Raw genomic sequence first — 5,754 nt, 5'->3', positions numbered from 1 at the left:
ACCCCAACGAACCCCTGCCAGCCAATCCCCTTCCCCCAACCCCCTCTTTCGCCTTATCTGTCAGTGGACGAGCGAAAACCTAATGTGTAGTCAGCACATGAGTAAACAGCCAGAGACGATAGCAACCTCCTTACTCATTTTTTTAGAGGGGGTGGGGGGTGAGAGAAGGATGAGTGGAGGTGGGGAGGGGCTGGGTAATGGGGGAGGGGGTGAGTGGGGAGTGGGGGGAGGTGGAAGGGGAGAAGAGGGGGAGAGGAAGAGGGGTTAAGTGGGGAGGAGAAAAGGGAGGTGCTGAATGTGGAGGGAGAGAGGGAAGGGAGTGAGTGAGGAAGTGGGAGGAGGTGGAGAGGGAGGGAAAAGGAGTAGGTGGGGAGTGGAAAGGGAAGGGGGGGGGGAAATCGGAATCGAGTGGGAAGGAAAGGAATGAATGGGAAATCAAAATGTCTGAGAAGGAAGAGCGAAGAGGAGGGTGGATGAGTGGGAAGAAATTGAGGGGTGGGGTTGGGGGGTATACAATCTGTAGATGGGGGAAGGAGGTGGGGAGAGTGGGGGAGGGGGTGCAGAGCAATCTGTGGTGGGGGAGAGGGTAGCGTGGGGAAGGGTGGGGAAGGGTGGGGGAGGAAGGGGGTGAAGACGCGCTCTCTAGCATTTGGTTACAATCAAAATAAGAAGTACTGGCCTCAGCTCCTTGGGGGGGGGGGGGGTTGAGGAGGGATAGAGGGAGTTGGAGCAAAGGGGGGGGAGGAGGTGGGAGCTGAGGGGGGGGGTGAAGGGGGTGGGGGGAGTTGAAGGATATGGGGGGGGGGGAGGGGACCGCGTGTCTCATGGGTTGTGATAATGAATGGCATGGGGTGGGGGGCGGAGGAGGAGGGGGGGGGGGAGTGCCACGGGATCCTTGTTCGGGAGTCAAAGCTATCTGTTCCTTTTTTTTTTGTTTGTGTTTTTGTTTTCGGGGACAGAGTTTATGAACGACGCACACGCACACGCAGATGTACGTAACGGAGATGTACGTATGCATGAACATACATCCATATCCATATCAATATATCCACATCCATATTGATATCCATATCCACGCACACCACGTAAAACATACTCACACAAACACACAGACCCTCCCTCCACACACACATATCCACAAACAAACACACATAGACACACACAGTCCCCCACACGCACACATCCACACACACAAGCATCTCTCCCCCAAATACACATACATCCACATACACGCATCCACAAACAAACACTCCACAACACAAACCCCCCCCCCCACACACACAAACACCCCCTCCCCCCACACACAAACACCCTTCCCCCCACACACATCCACACAAATCCACACACATCCACACACATCCACACACATCCACACACATGCACACACATCCACACACATCCACAAACCCCAAGGACGCCACAAGGAAGCCGCGCGGACGAGTGATTTTCTCGAGTTAATTCATCTCGACAGGACGATTGGTCAGGAGAAGAGGAGCAGGAGAAGGGGAGATAAGGAGAAGATAGGAAGGGAAGGAGAAGAGGAGCAGGAGAAGGGGAGATAAGGAGAAGATAAGGAAGGGAAGGAGAAGAGGAGCAGGAGAAGGGGAGATAAGGAGAAGATAAGGAAGAGGAGGAGAAGAGGAGCAGGAGAAGGGAGATAAGGAGAAGATAAGGAAGGGAAGGAGAAGAGGAGCAGGAGAAGGGGAGATAAGGAGAAGATAAGGAAGGGAGGAGAAGAGGAGCAGGAGAAGGGGAGATAAGGAGAAGATAAGGAAGGGAGGAGAAGAGGAGAGGAGAAGGGGAGATAGGGAAGAGGAGGAGAAGAGGAGCAGGAGAAGGGGAGATAAGGAGAAGATAAGGAAGGAAGGAGAAGAGGGGCAGGAGAAGGGAGATAAGGAGAAGATAAGGAAGGGAAGGAGAAGAGGAGCAGGAGAAGGGGAGATAAGGAGAAGATAAGGAAGGGAAGGAGAAGAGGAGCAGGAGAAGGGGAGATAAGGAGAAGATAAGGAAGAGGAGGAGAAGAGGAGCAGGAGAAGGGGAGATAAGGAGAAGATAAGGAAGGGAAGAGAGAAGCGGAGCAGGAGAAGGGGAGATAAGGAGAAGATAAGGAAGGGAAGGAGAAGAGGAGCAGGAGAAGGGGAGATAAGGAGAAGATAAGGAAGAGGAGGAGAAGAGGAGCAGGAGAAGGGGAGATAAGGAGAAGATAAGGAAGAGGAGGAGAAGAGGAGCAGGAGAAGGGGAGATAAGGAGAAGATAAGGAAGGGAAGGAGAAGAGGAGCAGGAGAAGGGGAGATAAGGAGAAGATAAGGAAGGGAAGGAGAAGAGGAGCAGGAGAAGGGGAGATAAGGAAGGGAAGGAGAAGAGGAGCAGGAGAAGGGGAGATAAGGAGAAGATAAGGAAGAGGAGGAGAAGAGGAGCAGGAGAAGGGGAGATAAGGAGAAGATAAGGAAGGGAAGGAGAAGAGGAGCAGGAGAAGGGGAGATAAGGAGAAGATAAGGAAGGGAAGGAGAAGAGGAGCAGGAGAAGGGGAGATAAGGAGAAGATAAGGAAGAGGAGGAGGTAAAGGGAGGATAAGGAAGGGAAGGAGATAGGGAGAAGATAAAAAAGAAGGGGAGATAGGGAGATAAGAAAGAGAAGGAGGTAAAAGGAGGATAAGGAAGAGAATGAGATAAGGAGAGGAGATAGAAAGAGGAGAAGAAAGAGGAAGAAACAGAGAGAGGAGAAGTAAGAGGAACAGAGGAAGAAGAGATAGAGAGAAAGTGGGAAAGAGGAAGAGAAGAAAAAGAAATAGAGAGAGAATAAGAAAGAGAAGAAAATAAAAACGAATAATAGAGAAATAGTGGATAGAGAGAAGGTAAGAAAGAAGAGGGAGAGAGAGGATAAGGCAAAAAAGCAAATAAAGAGGAGATAGAGAATAGGAAGAAAAGAGAAAGAGATAGAGAAATGAGAAGGAAGAGAAGTTAATAAAGAAAGGAGAAGGAAGAGGAACAGAAAAAAAGGAGATAAGATAAAGAAGAGACAGATATAGAAAGAGAAGCAGAAAGAGAGCGATATAAAGAGCGGACAAGGAAAAGGAACAGATAGAAAAGGAGACAGGAAGAAGAGGAACAACTGATAACAAAGAGGAGAAAATAAAACAAGGAATAAGCAGCGAATGAGGGATGAAGCAGGAATCGACAAACAAATTCGGAGAAGGGAAGAGGAAGAGGAAATGGCAACAGGGAGGGAAAGCGGATATTGGATGATAAACTAGAAAAGGAAGAGAGAGAGGAAGAGGCAGAGAGAGAGAGAGAGGCGAAGAGAAAGAGAGAGAGACGGGGAGAAAGAGAGAGAAACGGGGAGAAAGAGAGAGAAACGGGAGAGAAAGAGAGAGAAACGGAGAGAGAGAGAGAGAGAGAGAGAGAGAGAGAGAGAGAGAGAGGGAGAGAGAGAAACGGAGAGAGAGAGACAGAGACAGAGAGAGTCAGACAGACAGACAGACAGACAGACAGAGAAAGAATGAAAGACAGAGAGAAAGACAACCAGCCAGCCAGCCAGAGAGACAGACAGAAATAAATAAATAAAGAGAGAGATAGTGATAAAAAAAAACAGTCTGAATTTCACAGTGTCTTGAATTACACGCAGATACTTGATTGACCCGATGTGATACGTTAAACAGACGCGGCCGAAAAAACCCTGCCGTGTGTTGCATGTAAAACCTCTTCTCTTTGGTAAGAAGCCCTCGCAGCATGTTTGAAATGAACCCACAGGAATAACCCGCTTCTGTTGTTTGAGCAATTGGTCTTTTCTCTTAAATGCTTCGATCTGGAATGGAAGTGAGGGTGGAATGCTGGGCTGAGGTGCTTGTTAGTTTGTGTATTTTCTTTTTATCATTGTTATTATTATTATTGTTATTATTATTATTATTATTATTATTATTATTATTATTATTATTATTATTATTATTATTATTATTATTATTTTTTTTTTATTATTATTATTATCATTATTATTATTATTTATTATTATTATTATTACTTTTTTTTTGGGGGGGGGTAGTTTGAAACTCGTTTGTACGGAAAGGAAAGGAAGGACGTAAGAGGATAAAGAAGGAAATTAAATAAAAGTGAAGAAGTGAAGGAGACAGAGAGAAAATAAAGAATGCTTGAGCGTGCGTGTTGCTCTGCTTGCGTGCGTGCGTGCGTGCGTGTATGTGTGATTTTCTTTTTTAGCGTGCAGTTTGATTATTATATACGTTTATAGCAATTTTCTTTTTTATAGCAGTTTGTAAAGTGATGGGAAAATGATGCTTGGCAGTGCGTGTATGTTTTTTTTTTTCTGCGTGTGAGTATGATTTTTTTTTTTTTTTTTTTTTTTTTTTTTTTTTTTTTTTTTTTTTTTTTCTCGCTCTCCCTTGCAAGGCATGCGCGCGGAGACAGTTTCCTTGTAAGGAAGGTCGCGCCATGATATCGTCTGTTACCTCATCATAGCGGTGACAGTCAACAACCGAGAGAGAGAGAGAGAGAGAGTTTCTCTTGTATTTTCTTCTCTTCATTCTCCTGCTCTCGAGCCCTTTTCTCTTCCTAAACTTTAATTTTTTGGATTTTCTTTTCTTCTTTCTCTTTTTCCCTTTTTCTTCTTTTTTTTTCTGCTGGGTTTTGGGGTTCTTTGGGGGACGGGGGTGCTGGTTCTTATTCTTGACGGTTCAAGGGGACTACTACCCACTGCATGCCCGCCCCTTTCCCACCCTCCACCAATCGACGCCCCCCAAGCCCCGCCTCCACCCTGCCCCATCCGGTCCCCCCCTCCGAACCGCACTTCCCTGCCCCTCACCTCCGCGTCCCTTCCCCCTTCCCCCCCCCTCCCTTCCCCCTCCTCCCTCCTTCCCCTCCTTCCCCTCCTCCTCCTTCCCTCCTCCTCCTCCTCCTCCTCCCTCCCCTCCTGCTCCCCCTCCCCCTCCTACCCTCCGCCTATAAACCCCGCCGCCAATAAAACAAAAGACAGTCGCAAGTACAGCGGATCCGCCTCCGTCACCCTCCTTGATCCCAAGTCCTCGGTTTTAAACCCACTTGGGAATCTTTTCTTTCTTCGAGGCTGAGATGCCAACGAGGGCAGCGGGCGGGAGCGGCGTTGATGGCGCCACTCGATGCCCCTTCCAAGACCTTATCGCGGGAGCCTTATGAAAGAGAGAGAGAGGAAGAGAGAGAGAGAGAGAGAGAGAGAGAGAGAGAGAGAGAGAGAGAGAGAGAGAGAGAGAGAGAGAGAGAGAGAGAGAGAGAGAGACGGAGGGGAAAGAAATATTAAAGTGGAGCGAAGGAATGCGCTCCATTCGAGACCTTTTTATCCCGCGCACCTGTCACGCTTCATACATTTAAAAAAAATACAATATAGCAGTAACTCAACAAAAAAAGAAAAAAAGAAAAAAATATATAAAACGAAGAATATTCCTAACCATCCCCCCCCCAAAAAAAAAAAAACGAAGACACACGAGCGCGAAACGAAAAGGAAAAGACACGAATGGCGATGAAACCCGCGGACAAAGCTTTCCTCCCACACACTGGCCACAGGCGCGTCCGCACGTCCGTCATCAGTTTAGGTAATGTGCGAACAGACGAGGGAACAGGACGATGAACAGACGAGGGAACAGGACGATGAACAGACGAGGGAACAGGACGATGAACAGCGAGGACGCGCGGTGGCAGAACAGAAAGGGACGGAAGAAAGAGGGGAAAAAAACGGAACGAGTGAAAGAGGGGGGGGGGAAAAAAAAAGGGA

The sequence above is a fragment of the Penaeus monodon genome, chromosome 18 (genome assembly GCF_015228065.2).
Source record: "Penaeus monodon isolate SGIC_2016 chromosome 18, NSTDA_Pmon_1, whole genome shotgun sequence".
Lineage (NCBI taxonomy): Eukaryota > Metazoa > Arthropoda > Malacostraca > Decapoda > Penaeidae > Penaeus > Penaeus monodon.
The sequence above is the reverse complement of the archived record's forward strand: the minus strand, read 5'-3'. Positions refer to the sequence as shown.